This window comes from Contarinia nasturtii, unplaced genomic scaffold (assembly GCF_009176525.2).
Source record: "Contarinia nasturtii isolate CC-2019 unplaced genomic scaffold, AAFC_CNas_1.1 Cnas_scaffold_1764, whole genome shotgun sequence".
In the NCBI taxonomy this organism is placed as follows: domain Eukaryota; kingdom Metazoa; phylum Arthropoda; class Insecta; order Diptera; family Cecidomyiidae; genus Contarinia; species Contarinia nasturtii.
This window is the reverse complement of record NW_022199096.1, coordinates 130207-152830: the sequence shown is the minus strand read 5'-3', so window position 1 is coordinate 152830 and position 22624 is coordinate 130207. Positions and strand designations below refer to the sequence as shown.

General features: G+C 33.2%; 1 pseudogene; it reads right to left on the bottom strand.

The window, feature by feature from the left end:
• Positions 1 to 12168: 12168 nt before the first annotated feature.
• Positions 12169 to 13620, bottom strand: LOC116347256 (annotated as a pseudogene).
• Between the last annotated feature and the right edge of the window lie 9004 nt (positions 13621 to 22624).

The following is a 22624-nucleotide window of genomic DNA, read 5'->3' as shown; positions in this document are numbered from 1 at the left end:
GACGTGCTTTTTCAGAGTGCTGGCATAAACCGAAGAGAATTTACATCGTTTGCAAAAAAGTTGCCCCTTCCCAGTCCACGTCTTTTTGCCTGTGACTGCTCCTGGCGGCTTGATTCTCATGCTATTACATTCGTCAATTCGTCGTATTTCATCGCTTCCGGTTAAAATATTACATGCGAAGGTTTAGTGGCTCGGATGGAGCTCACTACATTATTATTTTTGGTTAGGACATTTGAAATTCTTTCTGACTTCAGCTTAGATTCATCAGGATTTAAAATGTCGCTTTCGTTTTTGATTTGCTCATTTCTATATCGCTATCTTCGTCATAAACCAAATTGGTATGTATTCAATATGTGAAAACTCTACGAAAAACTCTCTCTAATTCCTATTTTCGGTTAACGAACCCAATTGAATGAATGCGGTGTTCAATCATCTTTTTTTATTAATTCTTTTAATTTTTTACGAACATTTCAAAATGACTTTGTATCATTGTTCTCAAAATGGGATTTTAAATCAAAATCACGAATCAAATAAATTGCCATGATCAAATAAAACAAATTTTATTAATTTTAATTGAAATTTTATTTTCTTACTGTGTTTTTATTTTCTTAGTTTTAAAGTACACCTTTATGCGTATCAATCCATATGAAACGTACATTACAACAAATTTGATAAATATAATAAAAAAAGAATAAAAACTATAATACATTGTCATGGCCTGGAAATGCCAATGTAATTTACATATAAACGAGTGAGACTCAAGCATGTGCTTCTTCTTCGAAACAATACATACACACTAACTCACAACTCAGCCGTTCTACATACAACGTTTACACGGTGTATTACAACGCGGTCACCTTGCGGCAGACTCTGCCAGAGCTACGCGTCGGTCGTATATATTCTTTATGTATAGAGCGATGACCATAGCTCTGCCGCATACAAGTGTGAGCGGGTCGAGTCTCGCATAGTATACATAAGTAATGCATACGACTGACGCGTAGCTCTGCCGCAAGGTGACCGCGTTGTAATACACCGTGTAAACGTTGTATGTAAAACGGCTGAGAAACATCAAAAGTATACGCCATAACAGCAGTGCAAACACAAATACATGCGCACGCTACTCAGCTTTGTTTCTATGATGAATACTTATTGACTTCTGCTGTACATGTGATGCTTGTGTATGTATTGTTTTGAAGAAGAAGCACATGTGTGAGTCTCACTCATCTCCGCCCCTTGTACATTGTCAATTATAATGCGCTTTTCTTTATCTTTTCGCTCTTAATCTTTGCTTATCTACAATTTGTAAACAAGTTTCGGTCTTTCATATTTTTTTCCCACGAATTAGTTAGTAGTTCAGGGAATTACAAACAGTGACCGGTTCGCGCATATTTCTATGCCTGATAGCTATGCTAAGCATAGCGGAGACGCAAGCCGCAACGCACCCGTCGCCATTCGATTCGAGCTATATTGTATGCGCACGGTCGTCTGCATAAACGAATATGTGTATTGTTCATATAGAGTGAACGGCGATGCGTCGGTTGCGTTTGCGGCTATGCTTGGGATATCTATGCTACCTAGCGTATTTAGGCAAGCATAGAAATATGCGCGAACCGGTCACTGATTACAAATTGAATATTATTAGATTATGTGTTTAGATTCTTTTGTTAATTCTTTTTCCCTTGGTCTTAAAATGTTATATATACCAATTAGTAGTGGTACTAAGTCACTTCTGGCCAACTTTGAGTTAGGTTCGTTGATTGGCGTTGAACTAGGTGCATCTGCATTAAATTATACGCGCATTGAACGCGCATTGAACGCGCATTCTCTAGAATATAAACGGCTCGTTCGTATCCACTTGAAGAATCCACATTTTGTAAATAAAAGAATCTGAAACGAGATTTCGAGTAGTGTAGGATAGATTACATAAAACAAGAGTTATTTCATTTAATGCTGAAACATAACTAACTTGTATGCATAAAATTATTAATATTGTTGGCTTTGCCAATTACATTTGCATCCGAAAAGCCTTAAGGTAATTTTGTTGTCCGAAAAACCGAATTGTCTGTCAGCAATTTTTACGAATACTGAAATGAATGAACAAATTGAACAAATTTGTGTGTGCAAGAATAAAGTGCAATGTAAATGAATTGAGTTAAGTGTAAATGAATGCTGAATATTTTATCTATTTTTTACTTTTGTTTGTCACTTTGGGTGATAAGGAGATTAAAATTCAATTTCGTGTAACTGGGAATGCTGGGTGAATTGAAATTGGTGGTTTATAGCGTATGTTAAACTATATCATAGTGTGAGAAAAGTATAATAGAAAGCGATTATCTGTTTTTTTTTTCGTCACAGTAATGGCAATGTGCGATTTTCTGGCATCGGAACCAGTTTTGGCTTTTCTGATAAACTTGACTGTTTTCTAAACAATGAATGTTTTCATGCTGAACACTGAATTTAGTCTTGAGTTAACAAACTGGAAACGATTTTAAATATTGATAATACATCAAGTAAAATTACAAACAAATATATTTAGTCCTATCATTTTTGCTGAAAAGCTCTGACATTTTCTGTTATACTTGTAACGATACTTTTATTCAATCTAGAACGATACTTATATATCTTGACTTATTTGAAAATTTCGGTTTATATATGTATATTAATTTACATATTACCACAGAAATTATCGTTAGACCTGCGCCAAAGTCTCCAACATAAACATTAAATGATCAAGCAAATGAATTAATAATACGAAAATCACTTAAACTTCATGGTTCGATGTTCCGAATAAACGTATGATCGGTTCCATAGGCACTAACTTCAATCTTAAGTCCAGCGAAAAAACATAAATGTCAAAGTTTTCTATGTTCGAACCAGTCGCTTCCTGCTGATTGAAGGATAAAACCCGTGAATTGACGATGGTTATCGAATCTGTTGGACTTACTAAGTCGAATTCTTTGAATATCTAATTTATGAATTATAACCCATTAGTTGGTTCATTATTATCTCACATTAAAATCTTCACTAAGGTTTGTATACTTGCTAGTATTTAGTTTAAATATTACACTATTTTTCTGCACTAACAGTTCTAGACATTTTTTTAATAAGATCTGGGGAGGTTTTCAACTTGAGGTAAACCCATTCTTCTGCTCGATGAAGTCAATTCTCTGAATTTTTCTCAGGTCATAAAGTAACATAGATTTTCCCAAGATCTGAAGCAACTGATTGTTACTGATTTGTCTTGCACGACATCTATTTTCATTTCTATTTTTTATTATATCTTTATAGTTAAACAAAATATATTCATGTGAAAATAAATTTTCATCAATCATTCATTTAAATAATTCTCATCGATTCATGTGTGTTGGTGACTTACCCTTGCTATTCAAAAATGGGGAATTCCTTCCAGGAATCTGATCTTCTTGTGGTAGATAGGTAGGGTTAATTAACAAGGCTTCATTTTGTAATATTGGTAATCCAATCTGGCCCAATATTACAGCTACGATGTTTTTGTGGTGATTCGAGCGGAAAGGAAACAACTTTATTTTGCCTCTTTAGATGTGATTTTATTGAATTTTGAAATTTTCAATCATAAAGTTTACGGTCAAAATACATTGATTCTTATGGAACTAGAAAAAAGGGTTCGAGAGAGAGGAGTTTATGTCTTTTGATTGTTTTCAAACGCATGCATTGCACTGGACGAATGTTATGTAACATTGCGTAAAACGATACACCGAGATACGTGTGTGTGCGCATGTGTGTGCAATGTATTATGCTCGTCTGCGACTATAATTTTGACCTGAAATAAAAAAAATGTATGAAAATAAATATATTCAATTATATATTACTATTGGACTGCTGAAATTGAGTACATGCAGAAGGCATGTTAAACATGAGGCAATTATAAGAAGGCATTTGCAAAATGGGATTCAAAGAAAAGTCAACCCACTAAATGTGGGGACATGCATAAGGCATAAGAAATTAATTCAGCCGACGCTTTTTAGCCCGTACCACCTGCTCAAGCGCTTCTCGACGCTCACGGTCACGCACTTGTCGAACCCTTGAAAAACGCTCTTCTTCTGCTCGTCGTTCACGAGCCAAACGCTCAGCCTCCATTTTTGCATTAAAAGCTGCATCAGCAGCCTCTTGACGCTGAGCATTCAGGTGGATTTGTCAGTGCATCATCCAATCGTAAGTGTTAATGTACGAATTAACCCACAAAGATCCTAAGAAGAAAAATCCACAAAAAAACCTCACAAAAAACATAAAATATAAAAAAAACTATTAACAAAAAAATATACAAAAAAACCATATAAAAATCTACAAAAAATATAAATTAGAAATAAATACAAAAAAATCATATAAAACAATCAACAATCGCAATCAAACACAAACACAAAAAAATCAAAACACAATCACAAGAATAATTCCACAAACCCACACACACACCTAAATACACACAACTCAAAACCCTTCAAACATAATTTCAAAACCTAGCAACATCACCCCTTATTTCTATTATAAATACAGTCCACAACCAAACAGTAAGAGAAAACTTGCATGTAGCAATGCTGACATTGCTTGGATATGTAACCATTCATATCTTAAAAAGCAAGAAAAAAGACAGGGATGATAGAATTAAAGTAGTTCAACTCCATATGAAAACTCAAAAGACAAAATTATATCCAAAGGATTGCATGTTGTCTGCTGTATATTTATTTTCTAGGATATTTTCATCGATCTGTGGCTTAAAACATTGTTTCGAAGTTTCTGAATATACAATTTGTGCCACAAGTTAGACTTGCGGATGTAAGTTCCTTTTTATTTAATTTATCATTCATAATTCCAAGGCGTCCCCATAAGGTATTCAATAATAGCTTAGCCTTACTACGGTAAGTTTGGGCTTGCTTCTAATATTTTTGATGGGTGGAAACATCGCAACAGGTGATTCTTCTGTTGAAAATATTTCCAAATATGAAAACGCTTTCTTTTAATTTTTATAGACCTAAAGATTTTAATGTTATTAGCAAAAACGAATGCTTTATAATAAAATCTATTTTACAGCATGCAAATCAATTATCGAAATTAACATTTATGACCGAAAATGCACATTTTCCATTTGATCGTTATCCCATCAGTAACGCTGAATATTATGACATTTTGAAATCAGTTGAAAATCGCCGTAACGGCATCAAAATGACTATTGAGTTCTTATTTTGTGGCGATATAGAAACTAAATGAACGCTCTAGAATAAAAACAACTTATTGTTTACTCGCATATCGAAACGCGACTCAAAACGATTGCATATCAAAGCGAGACAATATTTCGTTACCAAAGGAATAAAGAACATTGACTTTTTATTATACAAAATGTGTAAGTTTCATTTTGTGCGGATAACTAGCTACTGTTCTGCCTTGTTTTAGTAACAGAATTTTGTTTTGCTTTGATATGCGACGCAGTTTAACGATATAAATATTTCACACTCTCGAAGGCTCGGTATAGAACACACAAAAAGTGAAAAAAAACTTCTTATTCTCAAATTTAATATACAATCAAATGGCTTGTACAAGCGATTTTTATTGCGCAGTTGTGTGTGAATAGAATGTCCGTTGTAAACATTCATACATACAAGGAGGAGCGAGATAGCATTGGACAACGATTTGGGTGACAACACTGACAAAAAACTATTACTTTAAATTATCTCTGAAATGAATTAAAATTTCAATGATCACATCAGTGATTTTAATTTGATACTTTCGCATTTGAACGTGTCTTTTTCACGTTTTGGAAGACATTTTCTTGAACCAGTTGGCCATTACCCAAATCGTAATTGGAGTCTAGAGAAAGTGACTTTTGAAAAATTTCAGTCTTTGAATATTATTTTAACTCTTCAATAAAATTGTGTTTACAACAATTCGATGTTCTAGTTTCAATTCTTCGTATTTTTACATGTTCTAACTTTATAGCTTCACGTTTTTCAAAATCAGCGATGTGATTCATTTCATCCTCTCTGGTTTAACACCACGAAGGAAATCTTGATGCTTCAGTTTTTATTTTTAGGAAGGTGTATTCACCAAAATATATAACCAGCAAATAATTCACCACTTTTGGTTACTTTATCATACTCATATGTTTACAATAAATTTAGAATAGCTGAAATTTACAGTGCATATTTCTTTTCCGATAAGATTAGAAGCATATCTGAGATATGATATCTCAAATGCGTTGGAATTTCTACATTGTTATGCCATCTATTACCGAAACGTTTGAAACTTCACGCTTTTGTATAGTTTTTGAACTTTCGCATACAATACTCACATAAAACGTTGTAATTGTCAATTTATGCGGCACGTCATCTAGTTTTCCTTGCACATTTTTTTGTGTACACTGCTGAAATATGTGCTGACATAGCTGAGTTCTATAAGTTTAGGTGTTTCAACGTGTCAGTAACAGGTGGTATAACGCGACTACTTTTGCGAACATGTTTGAGTTATGATTAGAAGCGATATTTTACATAAATATATCAATGTTTCTTAGATTTGAGTTTTACTTTATTTTCTCTCACATTCAGATTTTTGACTTAGTTTCGAAGATGAGATTTTTTTCTCTGTATATCTAACTGTTATCCAACTTGGTATTATTTCAACTTGAGTTAAGCCCATTCTTCAAGTTAAGTTAATTTCATATTTGTTCAATTAAAATGCTTTCATATTCACAAAGAAACGAATTCTCTTCCAGCGATGTGAGACTATGTTGTTTTTCATATTTGTTTCGTTATTTGTTACCATTACATAATTTTTTTTCGCAGAACACAAAAGCCGCATTTTTCTAAGCCATGGCGTGACAATTAAAGAACACAAACGTCACATTGTAATAAAATTAGAGACGATTTTCCAATCCCCAGAATGAACTTTACATATCTATTGAATATAAGGATAGGAGAGTATGTTATTATTCAGCCATAAGTGCTTAATAATATGCTCTTCTATTGTTATATTCAGTAGATAAAATGAATGAGTAGCTCCATCGATAAAATTAAGTTTTCTAGATTTTTATTGCTTCATTTTGTTGTTGGAATATGAAATTATTGATTTTCAAATGTACGCAGAACTTTTATTCTTAATCAGCTATTTTATTTTCAAGATGAAACTCAGTTTGTAGTGGAATATCCTCAAATTCCGTTTGGGCATCGACTACTCTACAGTGGCTCTACATGCTCTGCCCTTCAAAATAGTTTTTGGTGTGAGTTCATCACATTCTATCGAATAACACGTGGCAAATGAACCAACTCCGATCTTAATTGTATGTTCTGTATTATCGCCGGGGTCAACAACTGTTAACAAAGAAATAAAATAAAAATTATAAACTCAAATAAATATCGGTGCGAAAGCGAGTAAAATTCAAATATCCAAAATATCCACGATATTTGCGACACAATCACATCTTATAGATATTATTCCATAAAATCTGTGAGTCTCTTCACGGTCAGAACCTATGATATGCGATTTCATACTCTGTGCAAAACCAATACACTTTACGAATATAAGTTCGTGTCAAAGTTTGAATCTGAACAATTGCTTTTATACTCATATTAATTTGAATGTTAAAAAAACATTAAACAATTTTAAAATACCCTTGTACACATCGCCACTGCTCGAAATTACCGCATAATTCTTCATACTTTCGCCGACGCAGATACATTTCTAATATTATTTAATATGAAAATTAATGAAATTAGTGCTCAAAACATTTCAATAATGGAAAATTATGTTGAAAAATTGAATAAACTTACGTAAGCTGCCATGACATTCAAACAGAGCATTGAAGAAATGACCAAAAAAAGAAGAGCGCGAATAAAGATCATTTTTTGAGCTTTTTTAATTCGTGTGAATATCAACAGTTGTTTGCGATATCAATCGTAGACTGAATACAATAGCACCAATTTGCTTCTTATAAAGGTTAAAGGATCGAGTACTATCTGTCGAAATATTTCCCCTTTGCTAAGCGAAATTAATCGTCGTACTCGGTCATTTCACCACAATTTGAATTGTTTTAGAAAAAATAAATTCCTCCATAAACGTGCCACACTTTTGACGTTATCACACCTGTGCAAATAGTTTTGGTTGTAGAATATACTAGACTTGTTTTTAGTTTGCGTTTGCGTCAAACCCTTGGAATGTCTTCGCCTTGGCAAAATTGAAACAAATGTGTGTTTGAAAAATGGGTTCACGTGCACCTCAGTTTTCATAAATTTGTTACACTGTAGTATTATTCAAATGGAAATGCTGTGAATGTCAGTCGATTTACGTACAATTTTTGGAATGCGTTCCAAATATTCAATATATTGATGATTTACACTTTTCGGGTTTCTCTTACGTAAAGTGACATACTGAAATGACAAAACGTCATGTCAAATCTGAAAATTCTCCGATACTTGACAAAGCCAATCAATAAGATTAAACATCAATTTATGCTGAGTTTTTGACCAAAGTTTTCAATAATTTGGCATTACTTACACTTCCAATTTGATAATTAGTTGTCGAATCAGAGCACAAAAGAACTGTTTTCATGCTTCATTGCCTAACAGTCATCTAGCGAAGAATTCAATTGAAAAATTACAATATATTTAGAAATGTCTACTCTTCATATTAATAAGGTTTACAATGTTAGCAACGTCCAACGCAGACAATATATTTAGCTGCCGTCATCTGGATATTTCAGCTCATCTGGATGCCGTCAGCAGATGATACGAATTGAAAACAATAGAAGTGATTGTTATGGTAATACCAGTATATAACAAGCTTATATACCTATAACAATCACTTCTATTGGTTTCACTTCGTATCATCTGCTGACGATATCCAGATGAGCTGTAATATCCAGATGACGGCAGCTAAATATAATGTCTGGTCCAACGTAATTAGGTCCGTATTTTAATATTACTTTTTACTATCATGAAATAAAACAAAATATTATACTATATTCAATTTTGCTTGAATGCGTACAATCTCATGAAGATTGTTACTTTTCCGTATTCTTATATCTATGACCGCCTAATAATTAAATAAAAATGTAATGAATTCAAAGTTCAGATCATTCAAGTCAACAAGTTCTAATGTGAATATTTTATGTTCTTTAAGCGCTTCTTTAATCATTTCTCTTCTTATATACGTATATTTTTGTTATTTTCAAACTAATTTTGTTCTATGATTTGTATTTATTTGTGCTATTTAATATTAAAAATTCCGCCAAATCTGTGTCTTTTTCGTTGAAGATTTTTCGTTAACTTTTTTAAGTATGGCAATTTGGATTTAAATTTTTTGGATGCAATCACGACTGTGTGTTTTTTCTTTATTTTTCTAATTTAGCTTCGACTTGACTTTTTGTGTTTTATTCCCTGGCTTGTGAGTTTTTGGTAAAAAATAATAAATCTTTGGGACCTGTGGATTCGATACAAGTAAACGCCATTTGAAACGTTCTCCAAATTTATCGCTGATCTCTTTCCGTAAAACGTTTGCTTGAGTTATCATTTTTGGTAAAGGTGTTCGTGGTAATTTTTAATATTTATTTTCTTCGATGCAATTCATACCTCTTGATTCGTAATCAGCCTTATCCATAATGACGATTTTGCTACCTTTATCCGCCTTAACGTAATAGCAATCTCTATCACGAAGCGATTTAAGTGCCCTTTGGTGATCAATATTTTGAGAACGTTGAACAGAAGTAGATGATTTTAATTCCATTAAAATATCTCTCGTTTTCGTACGGATCTCCTCTTGTACATGTGAAGGCTTGTATTTTAAAATCGTCTCAATATTAGCAACAACATCAATAAACGATGTACGACAATCTGGTTTCACAGCGAAATTCAAACCTTTGTTTAGCAGTTGTAATTCGTTTTCACTGAATTGTTGTTGCGAAAGGTTAACAACCACATCTTCAATCGAAACACTTGTATGAGTTGCTTGCGTTGCTCGTTTTTTATCTGTTATCAATCTTCGTAGTTTGGTTTTTTGGTTGGTGATTTTTTCCCTTGTGATGTGATGTAGTTTACTTGGTGCAAAAATTCGTTCCAACGACCATAGTCAGACGATAGCAATTGCGATGTTATTTGCATATGAATCGTTGCGGCGAAACAGTAGCTCTTATTTTTCTCCAAATAATACTGCAACATGAAGTTTTTTTCACACGGTTTATTTGTTGTAATACAACAAATAAACTATTCATAAAAAACTTTATGTTGCAGTATTATTTGGAGAAAAATAAGAGCTACTCTTTCGCCGCAACGATTCATATGTAGTTCATACAATTTCAATTCAATTGTAGATAATTCCGCATATTTACTTTTTAGTTCAAATTTCAACCATAAATTCTCAGCGATATGTTTGACTTTCATGGTTACATCGTTCGTAACAGCGAATTTTATTTTGATAAAACTGGGTTTTACATGTTTTTTTTTCTGATTGGAGAAATTTATTGCGTATTTTAAATCAACAATACACAACAATTAATTTTACTCATGAAGAAGAAGTTGATAATAAAATAACATTTTTGGATTTGTCGCTTCAAAATAATGGAGGAAAAATTGACATTTCAATTTTTCACAAGTCGACAAGTACTTTGCGCTACATAACAAACGATTCACATACACCGATTCAACACAAACAAGCCGCCTTTCATTCAATGGTGCACCGGTTGGTCAAACTTCCTCTATCAATTAAAAATTATAAGACAGAATATGATAGAATTAAAACCATAGCTTCGTCAAATGGCTATGATATATCGTTGATTGATAAATTGATTAAAAATCACTCAAGGAAGGTGGCCAGATCACGTTCAACGACATTTTATACACTAAACAACTCTACGAATAATGATTTGAAACGGGTGTGTCTTCCTTTTGAGCCTTTGATAACAAATCGTCTCAAAGAAGTTTTCAAAAATAATGGCATGGAAATTGTTTATTTAATCCATAGTAAACTAAAACAATTACTAGGCTCAACCAAAGATAAATTAGACGATTCAGACAAGGCTGGCATATACGTAATAACTTGCACAGATTGTGGGGAAAAATACTATGGCCAAACAAAAAGAGCACTATCCAAACGGTTTAAAGAACACACCGATTGCATCAAATTAAATCAACCGAAGAAGTCAGCGTTCGCTCATCATGCTCTTTACAATAGTCATCTCGATGTATCAATCAATAACGTTAAGCTACTCAAACAAGTAAACGAACCAAATCGTTACGAATTCTATTACATACAACGAGACGATAATAACATCAATATAGATAACGGAACAATAGACACTGATCTCTTCAAATATGTTTAATTGTATTGTGCACCTCATTTTTTCATAGCGTTACGCATTTACATTGTACACAAATCATTTTAGTCATAACACCGACTCCGTTGTCGCATATACTTTTTCTCTTTGTTCTCTTTTGCGTGTTGCTGAAGATGACAAATAAATTTTGTCGAAATGCATACAAAAGTTTTTTAGAAATTCATCAAATAAATTTCTTCATATTGTGAACTCAACGTGTTTTAAATTATTTAATTAGATTATTTATCGGAGTTTCACGTTTTACGTTCATTCCACAAACAATATGGAGGAGTCTGTTTTGGTCATTCCATCATCTGAGTTCGGATGGCCTTTCACTGTGCTCATCAAAAAACTTACGATCATTGATTTACAAATCATTTAATCAAAAATTACTTTTAAAACACAAACACAATCCACGATTCTATTAGACACAAACCAATCCCAAAAAGGGTAAAAGGAAATCTTCATAAATTCAACGAAATGTTTTTATTTTCGGTGTATTAAAACTTTTAATTATTATACACGCTTTTATAAAAGCTAATTACCAATCAACGCCATCTATTATTAATAATCTTTAAGCATTCTGTTCTGCTTTAGCACTATCTACTGCTAAAGCACTAAGAACAAACAAGATTCATTAAGACTTATCATTGACATTCAATAAAAAACATGAACGCATATTTACTTGCCTATTTTTGTAATACATTCTGAAAGAAAAATCAAAGCAACCTTAAATTGTGATCCGACAAGCAAAGCAAAATAAAAAAAAATGTGAAAAATTTCGCGCTTTTATAGGAGTAAATATTTTCTTTTATTGAATGGCAATTGAGATCGATGCATTACAAATCGCCGTTGACTTCTTCATAGTCTTTTTCTAAAGCGGCCAAATTAGTGCGTGCATCGTCAAATTCATACAATTCCATGCCTTCTTCCAGATACCAATGCACAAACGCTCGTTTCTGATACATCATATCAAATTTACGATTCAATGCGCTGAACACACTTTTTGTGGCTGTTGTGGCGGCAAGCATTGACACACCGCGTATACTGCCCGATAACTCGCTCAACGGAATTGCTGCCGGTGATTTTCTGTTGTTTCCAATTTTAAAACCAGTTGGACACCATGAAACGAATTGTATCTCACGCTGTGATTTAATTGCTTGAATGGCACTGTTGATATCTTTTGCAACCACATCACCGCGATAAAGCATACAACATGCCATATATTTGCCGGACGATAGATCGCATTTCATCATTAAATTACCAGAATCAAATACTTGTTGTGTGATATCGGCCACCGTTGCTGGTTCGTACAATTCTTTCGATGCATTTGCCAACGGTGCATACGATGCGATTGGAAAATGAACGCGTGGAAATGGCACCAAATTCGTTCGAAAATCATCCAAATCAACATTTAACGATCCATTAAATCGCAACGATGCCGTAATGCCCGATAAAACTTGGCTCATCAACGAATTCAAATGCACATAGGTCGGTTGATTTATGCACACTTTTTCACGCAAAATATCGTACATTGCTTGATTGTCAAACATAAATGTACAGTCTACTTGATCAAGCGTTGAATGTGTCGTCAAAACAGAATTATACGGTTCGACAATTGTCGATGAAATGCTCGGTGCCGGATAAATGGCCACTTGTAATTTCGTTAAACGTGGATATTCGTCGGTCAATGTTTCCAGCAATTTGGCCGAAAATCCAGAACCAGTACCACCGCCAAACGAATGACACAAGAAAAAACCTTGCAAATTATTTGTATGCTCGACAATTTGACGAATTTTTTCGGCCACCGAATCGATCATTGTACGCCCAATTGTGTGATAGCCACGAACAAAATTATTTGCCGAATCCTCCATGCCACCAATCAAATAATTTGGATTGTATAAATGTTTATATTCGGAATTTCGCAGTTCGTTAATTATGGTTGATTCTGTGTCAATGAAAATGGACCGAGGTACATAACGATCACTATACATTTCTTCGAAAAATGTGGAACGACCGGCTTCAATGCATGTGTCACCGTCGCATTTTTCACGTTTTCCATCGGCCGAAATACCATGCTCCATACTGTACAATTTCCAAAGCTCTTTTCCGATTTGTATGCCCGCCTGTCCAATGTGAATTGACAACGTTTCTCTTCGGTTAAATGACATTTTTGATTTATTGCTTTTTCTTTGATCTTCGTTCGATTTTCTTTTTCAGTTGATTTGTTTCGCGAAATTTTACGTTCGTCTGTAGTTTTGCGGGAGGATTTAAATTTTGCACCTGTAGTCTTGAACTATGAATTGCAAACTGAACGTATTTTTTTCATGTCAGTTTTGAAGTCAACAACGTTTGGCCTACTTAATTTCTTTTAAACATTTCATGTCATTTGGCAAAACGATTTCTGTTCTCGTCAAAGTAGTCGACGGTGAATCAGTAAATTTAACTCAATTTGATACGATTTATGCTTTAATGGATAAATTACACATTAGACGGACTACAGCGCTTATTATGCATGATTTAAAGAAATGTGACCACAGAAAACAGTTTCTTATATTTTAAAAGAATTCAATAGTTTTTATAGCATTAGAATACAATTCAATTTTGACTACCATTTTGAAATACCGTCGCTTTTGTTAAGCACTTCACCCTTATTCTTTTTACTTTTCCGCACACACCCAGTGTGTAAGGTAAAGTATTGGAATCGGTCGAAAAATTAACACCCTCAAAAAACATGTTTTCTGGGTGTTTTAGGAGCCAGGGAACACGAATCAGTCAATTTTTCGATGTCCAAATGTATGTGCGTGATAACCTGTACCCTGTATCTTGTCCCCTGTACCCTGTACGCAAAAATTTGTTAACACGATAACTTTCAAACAAGAAAAGTAATTCAAAATCTAACTTCACAGGATGATTGAGGGTGCCGAGGAATAGAAACCATTAGATTTTGAGCGACTTTGGTTGATAGAGTGAAGTGTCATGTCTGGTGTGATTCCCATGGGCATACATGGGAAAAATTCAATTTTTCTTCCAAAAATGATATTTAATGTATTCTTAAACACTCAAAAATATGAACTGGGGGGTTTTTGGGTACGAGAAAACCGAATATGACGTTAGTTTTGTGATACAAATAACTTTCGACACACTTTTCATACAAAAATTTCAAAAAAATTGGATTTTTGTATGGAAGCCATGCCTGTATGATAATGTAATGAGATGAAACTTTGCACAGCTTATTTTTTTCATACAAAAATAACATTCCGAGAGTTTGAAGACATTTCAATGCATATTAGGGGTACCTCCCATACAAAATTTACGATTTTTTGCTCAAAAACGAAATTCTTGTATGGAAGGTACCACTCAATTGTATTAAAATTCCTTCAGACTTTCAGAATGTTAGCTTTTTGTGAAAAAAATACCTCGTACAAAGTTTCACGTCATTATGATATCATATAGGCATGGCTCCGATACGAAAATTCCCATTCTTAGTAGTTTTTGTATGAAAAGTGCTTCGAAAATTATTTTTATCGTAAAACTAATGTCAGGTTCAGTTTTCTCGTGAATTCTTTGAGTAAAATATTTGTAATAAATGCATGTTGTGGATCACAGTGCGGAAAAGTTCATCTTACGGATGTAAGACATTTTATTTTTTTAGAAATTTCATTTTTTTAAGTTATGAAAATGATGGGGAACGATGACTTGGGGTTGGGAAAAGCTGATTTAACGATAAAAGAAATTGCACCTGTTCGGGGTAAAAAAATGAAAAAAAGCAACACCTGTAGAGGGTCAATTTTTGGGGTCAAAATGGAAATTATTCAGAAGTATAACGTCCGGATTTCGAAATTAATTATATAGATCGATAGTAAATGAAGAAAAAATAATTTTGTGAAAAGGGGGGTTGCCCCCTAGGGTATTAATGGGGGGAGTACCCAACATATCCAAAACCTCATTGGATCAAAAAGTGATGTATGGCAAAGTTGTCCAGAATGACGACAGAAATCTTTTAGGGTAGCTGCCCTAAAAATCGATTTAAAGAGGATGTCGTAAAGTGTAGTTTAGCCGTTATTTTATTGTTTTATTTCGAAAATTTTCAACAAAAATGACCTGAATGTTTCAGATTTGAGATGAAAACCGGCAAATAGAAGTTATCTCTGAAAATCACGTTCACCTCAGAATTCTGTTTACTTCAAGATGATTATATATTTTTCTAGGAAGATCAAATGATTAATGATGATTTCGATGATGGCATTGAAATGAGAAACGATTTAATATCGAATTACAGAATTTCTATCAATAAATTTTTTCAATACTCACGAAATAAAGCACATTTTGGCAGCATAAGAATGGAAACAATTAATTTTCAAAGGGAAATAAAATACAAAACGGTTTTTTTTCTATTGAAATTTAATTTTATTATCGATTTGAGTACATTTTGCTTATTGTAGAGCTACTAAATGAAATGAAAACGTATATGAGTTGAATGCGGAATAGATCGTATGAACAAAATAGAGAGAAAAATTGTGAGCAGTAAATTAATGTTATGAGCTTACCAACTAATTTCACTGTAAAATTTGCGAATTGTGTGTGCATTAATTGCAATGTTCATAAATCAAAATCGACATAATAATGTTTCTATGAAGGCAACTACTTGAAAAGATCATTTACTACTTGAAAAGATGTATGTGCTTTTTTTATTTGTCATCTATTTCTATGATCTCATTGTTCGCGTTAGCTTCTTCGCCGCGGTGTATAACATCATTGATCTCATAGTCAGTAATGTCTTTGAATGAACAATAGCCGAAAAATTGGCGGAGTTGAAAAGGACCGGTTTTTTTCTTCAGAAACTGAAATGCATCTTCGTTGATTGCAAACGTAGTCTCTGTGCTTTTATCTGTTGAATGGTTTTTGTAAATTGTCCATTGGTGCTTCTTTATAGCCGGATTCAAATCATAAAGAAGTTTAAGTCTTTGTTCGGCGCTTTTGAAAGTTTTAGATATATCAAAAGTGCCCCGCACTATATGTGTCGATGGTATTTTATCATAGTCGACTACGGCAAGTTTCATATCCTTCCATTCTGCGTTGATTGACTCTAATGCTTCACATAGCCACGTTTTTGCATCGGAATCCGAACAACGTACACGCATATGGCCATTAATATATTCAGGATTACCAAAATGGAACTCGAGATTACCAGAATGGACGTTTTCTCGTAATTCGATTATCTTTTCCTTTATTTCTGTGAATTTTGTTTTTGTATAAGGTACCACAATGCATGGAGCGGGCATCTCAACAATCGCCACTAGCATATTTTCACCATTTTCAGTACTATCGGCATGCTGTATATCCAACCCTGACTTGCGTCATATGGGCTTCTGTGTTATTGTGCCGAACTCCGCTCAACGTGGCGCCATCTCTTTACACGAAGTTGAAGTAATAAAAGTTTTTGTGTATTTCTTAAGTTTGAGAGAAATCGCATATTCACATACATATTTAGTTGCGTTGAATTGTAATTTAATAACTGGTAATAAAAAATGTCAACGAAATCAAAGAGAAGAATTATAGAAGTCACAACAGTTATTATATACATATTTATGGTTTACTGCCGCCAATCTACGTCATATGAAACGCCTTTTTATTCGGTCTTCTCTTCATTACAAAAAAATAAAATAAAAATATACACACAGCGTAGAGCAATATTTCTTTCGACTTGAAATTTCGTAGCATTTAAAATTTGATTGCAAATTTCACTTAAAATTAATCGAGCACACTTAGCAATTTTTTTGATGAAAAAAATTTAATTTAATATGAAATCTCAAAACATAGCATCATACAAAATGACAATTTGTTTACATGCTCATCGTTGACAGCCGGTATATGCGATGACATAAACCAAAGTGAAATGCCCATGTATTTTTGCGAATAACATTGCTCTCATTGAATCACATGTTCAAAATTCTTAACGTTGATTCGTTCGCTTATGCGCACTGTGTATGTATGTAGAGACGCTCAATGTGAGCGATCAATATTGTTCAAATACATGTGCACTTCATTTCGGTTTTTGTCATTCTAATACTGTTCGTGTAGAAAAAAGTTCGTGTGAGTGACAACATTGATTGTTGTCATTCCACTGTTTTCTCTCTCTTTGTTTTTAGTTTATTTTATTTTATTCTATTGTATTTTAAATTCAATATCATTTTAAAAATTATTTATTACTTAAATGTTTTTAAAAAAAAAAATGAACAATTTATTAAATTACAATTCAACGCAATTCAATGTGCGGTTTATCTCAAACTTGAGAAATACACAAAAAAATCTATTACTTAGACTTCGTGTAAAGAGATGGCGCCAGTAGTAGAGCTTTTGTCAAAAAGTCAAATGTAAGTAGGAGTTGTGTATATCACATAGTGTATAATTCAGTGCATCGGTATTGTTTTGTATTTCGTCCAATTCGTCATCACATTCAATGTCGATGCAATCTACATCTGATGATGAAACTCTTTCTTCACCTGTGATTGTTGAAACGGTGGATGATATTGCCATTTGCATCAATGCAATTTTACTCGCATCTATCACAATAGTATCTGATTCGTCGTCTGACAATACTTCTGTTGGTAGAAACTCATCTGAAAATTGCTGTCTATATATGTTGTCACTATCGATGACATCTGATGGAGAAGGGTTTTGTTCACCATTTGAAGCGGTTGATGAAGTTGCCGGTAACACGTTCTCATTATTTTCTGATTCGTCGTCACTGTCAATGACGATAACATCTCGCTCTGATGAAGTAGCGCTTTGTTTACCATTTAATGTGCTTGCTAAAACGGTGGATAATGTTGCTTGATTGATTTCAGCAATGAGCTCTTGATCATCGTCATCTGTGGATGGCTGTAGTGGAGATGTCTCTTGCAATAATTGCTATCCACAAACTTCATTTGCGTTTGCATCAACGTCTGCTGTAGAATGGTCGAGTGTTGAGTTCAACGATAGCATCGAAGATGTTATATTTTCATTCATCGGATCGGGTTGGTCGGTCATGGTAATATCGAAAGGAATTGGTGAGGGACTTGGAATTGATGACGAATATATAGTACGAATTGTCATTTTTAACTGTGATGATGATTCGATTGGTTCATTCGTTTGGGATATTTGATATTGGATCGGAACTCTCTTTTTATTTGCTACTGGAATAGATGGGACCTTGAATAAAGATGGAACCTGTGATGGTTGCTGAATATCCGATGTCTCTTCAATAATGGTGCTTAGATTTCGTTGTGATGTTATTCTTGTACTTTTTCTTAGACTGACGTTACTTTTATTCGAACCATCAATTATATTTTTTCGTCGTTTCGGTCGTTCGGTGACTTTCGCTTTGCAATTTTTATTTTGCTTTGGGTGCATTACACGATAATGATCCACTAGTTCTATACTTCCTTCCTGTATTTGACAATCTTCCGGACATTTCTCAGCTACTTTCACCGCCTTTTGTTTTCTCTTCGGCGCCATATTTTCACTATTTAATGCTCTCCTTGATTTCAGCAAATAACTTTTGGACTGTAAAAAATGAAAAGGAAAATAAATTATCAATCATCATTTTGGAGATGCGGTTTTTTAAGATCTAAAACCCTTGAGAAAATATTTTGAGTCAACTACCATTGGCTAATTTGTGAATAAAGCGCTACCAAAATAATGTTCCCAGCCATTTCCTATATTTGTTACTTTTATTCCAAAATATTGTGAACGGCTTTGGACACGCGAACTGTCATTTTACTTGAAATTTTCACATTTGAACCGCTATGGACAATATAACATACTCCTACATAGAACAAGAGATGGCATTTACGTAGCGTATAAACTTAAATAGCATCTGTTGCATAAACATTTGCACAAATTGATACATTTATTACAACCGAGTATCACAATGTATTTGAACGCGACTCGATTTAAGAAGCGCCATCTCTTTCACGCCAGGTTCTCATATATTTTTTTCTTGCAAATAAAATTGCAAAATTGTATAAATTGAATAAGTTTTGCAATAATAATAACGAAAATAATTAATAGAATTTATAATAAATAAAAAAAATTGAAAAAAACACACAAATATTTTATATTCTATGATATGTAGCTTTGCCTTGTAGACCATGTAAAGATGGTTACGTGGAGAAAATATGTATTTGTCAAACATTGATATCTGTCAAAAGAAACAACGTAAACAACACGAAGTGAAGCTATTCTGGTGAATCATATAATATAAAATATTTGTGTGTTTTTTCAATTTTTTTATTTATTATAAATTCTATTAATTATTTTCGTTAATATTATTGCAAAACTTATTCAATTTATACAATTTTGCAAGAAAAAAATATATGAGAACCTGGCGTGAAAGAGATGGCGCTTCTTAAATCGAGTCGCGTTGAAAGCCGACTGTAAGTGATACTCGATTACAACGCAATAACAAAAATAAATAAAGAGTCTTACAGGAGTAAGACGAACTTTTCCGCACGGTGGTAGATGCGTATTTTATTAAGCTATATATATTCGGCATCGAAATATTCTTTAATTTAATGGCAGAAGTACTCGCAAAAGATTTTTCACACTATCATGATGAAGTCATTTGTATGATATTTGAAAGTATTCTATTTTCTAACAAAGCGCTATAAAAATATGTCTGACGTTAATTTTGCCATAAAAATTATTTTTGAAACACTTTTCATAACTAAAGTCACAAAAAAATTTGGATTTTTGTATGGGAGCCGTGTCTGTTATACATTTTTTGAGCCAAATGAAAATTTTGTATAGGAGGTACCCCTAGTTTTAATTGAAATGTCTCCAAACCCTCCGAATGTTATTTTTTGGTGAAAAACATAACCTGTGCAAAGTTTCACGCCATTAAGGTAGCATACAGGCATGGCTCCCATACAAAAATTCAATTTTTTTGTGATTTTTTCAAAGAAACTGTATCAAAAATTGATTGTATCTCAAAACTAACCTCGGATTTTGTTTTCTCGTGCCCAAAAACCCCCCAATACATATTTTTGAGTGTTTAAGTCTACATTAAGTATGACTTTTGAACGAAAATTGGACTCTTTTTCATATGTATCACTCCAGACATGAAATTTTTTTCCATCAACCAAAGTCGCTCAAAATCTAATGAGCGCAATCTTGCTAACAAATTTTGCGTACGGCGTACAACGTACGACGTACAGATTAACAAAAACCATGTTTAAAACCGCCAAATTTGTGTTCTCTGACCTCAATAATAGGTAGAAAAAATGTTTCTGAAGTTTTCAAAATTTTGACCGATTACAATACTTTTCACCTTACACTATGTGTGCGGAAAAGTAAAATGAAAACCAATGCACATAGGAGACCTAACGGGACTCCTTCTCTACTGTCAAACACAATTTGCAAAAAAATTTCCATCCGCGATGGCGTCCAAATTGGATTTACGAAAAAGTGTCTCAAATGGTTTTGGACAGCTAAGTTCAAAATAAATTCTGCATGTGTCTAAAGATGAACCAATCTGTCTTCGAACCATGTATCGTGTTTCATGGACTTAGTATGAAGATGAGGCTTCTATAAAAAGCAAAAAGTCCGGTCGTATTCCCAATTTAAGTACTCAAACCTTTCAAAACTGCCATCAAGTGCCAAAAATTAATTAATCGGTTTATCACGATTGTGACACAAAAGTGAGGTTATGTCAACCAATTCATTTTTGTTGATTTAATATTTTTGAATATTGTGGACAGAAAATCTCACAAAATTAAAAAAAACAAAGATTTTTTATTTTCAAAAATGTAAAAAATTAAAATCTATTTATTTCTACTGTTTTAATTTAACAGTTTAACGCAGTTTAATCGATTCATTATGATTTTGCCAAACTGTGACGGCCATATTGTCACAAACTTCGATTAGTACTCGGAATACGCATTAGAGGTGTTGTTAGCTACGGGCATGATCAGGCTTCGTATTAATGTAATGCTAACATCTAACATTACAATTTCAATAGCAAATACCGGTAATGTCTTGTTACAAAAACAATGTGTTACCCGTATTGTTAAAAATCTAAAATTAATATTGAGACTTTTCAACACAACTTTAAGTTGAAAATATATTTACAATAGATGGAGCTTGTGTCTGCTCTAAGATCAGCATTGAAATTGATTGGGTTGATGAGAAATTTCAATGATTAGCTTAGAGCAGACACAGACGCCATCTATTGTAAATATATTTCCAACTTAAAGTTGTAGTGAAAAGTCTTATTATTAATGTTAGATTTTTGACATTAGCGGTAACGTTATAAGAATCGCAATAGCTATTACTGGTAATGACGTTACTGTAATGCTTCGTTACAATTGTAATGTGTTACTGCAAAATGTAAATCTGACGTCGACAAACCGAACTTTGATAAAGTGGTGTTTGTATGGTAGGATCTTCTTTGGAAGGTGTTTTAGAGCCATTATTCGAAAATTTATTGCTGAAACGTAATGGTTACTCCATTACTTCCTCTATTATCAACCAAATATTGTTGAAATCGATAGAATTCGTTGAGAACTGTCTGATTAAAGACAAAATTATGCTTTGCAAGCAGAAAAAACCACAATAATGGCTCACTTCTTGAAAAATAGCATTTCGATGAAAAAAGGACCATCTTTTTAACTTCAGAAAAAAACACCAAATTAATTATTTCTCGTCTGTTTTTGGATGTATGTTATAGGCGAAGGTCCAAAATACTTGAAACGTGCAACAATTGGTTCAACCAATTTGGTTGCATGGATTGAGAGAAAGTTGATAAAAATCGACAAATCGGTTGTCCAGAACATAGTTTTGATGGTTCAACTCATACTGAGAAAAATCGAAGACAATGGTCCATTCAGTTTAATATTGTGTATTTGTTTTTCAAATGGCGGACCTCTCATTTTGTGCCAATGTTTATGCAACAGATGTTATGTAAAGCGTAACATTATATTGTCACTAGAACACTGGAATTAACCACTATATTAGGCAGATGATACATATTAATTCCAAAACATAATCCAACAAATCTTAACAACAAATAACACCTAATTAGAGCTGTAGTTCGCTCCTTCTCTTTTTTACGGCAGATAAAATTGAATTTATAACACACAATCACAGAATATATAATCTTTTTGTGTAGATTCGTATCCCAAGCAAATGAAATGTTTTTTTTTTAAATTTACGAAAATTTTGCAAATGGGAAGTTTGTGTAGTATTGAAACTTTGAAAACTTACCTCAAAAAGTTTTACCACTTTTTTCCACGAATTTCCGGCGTCACA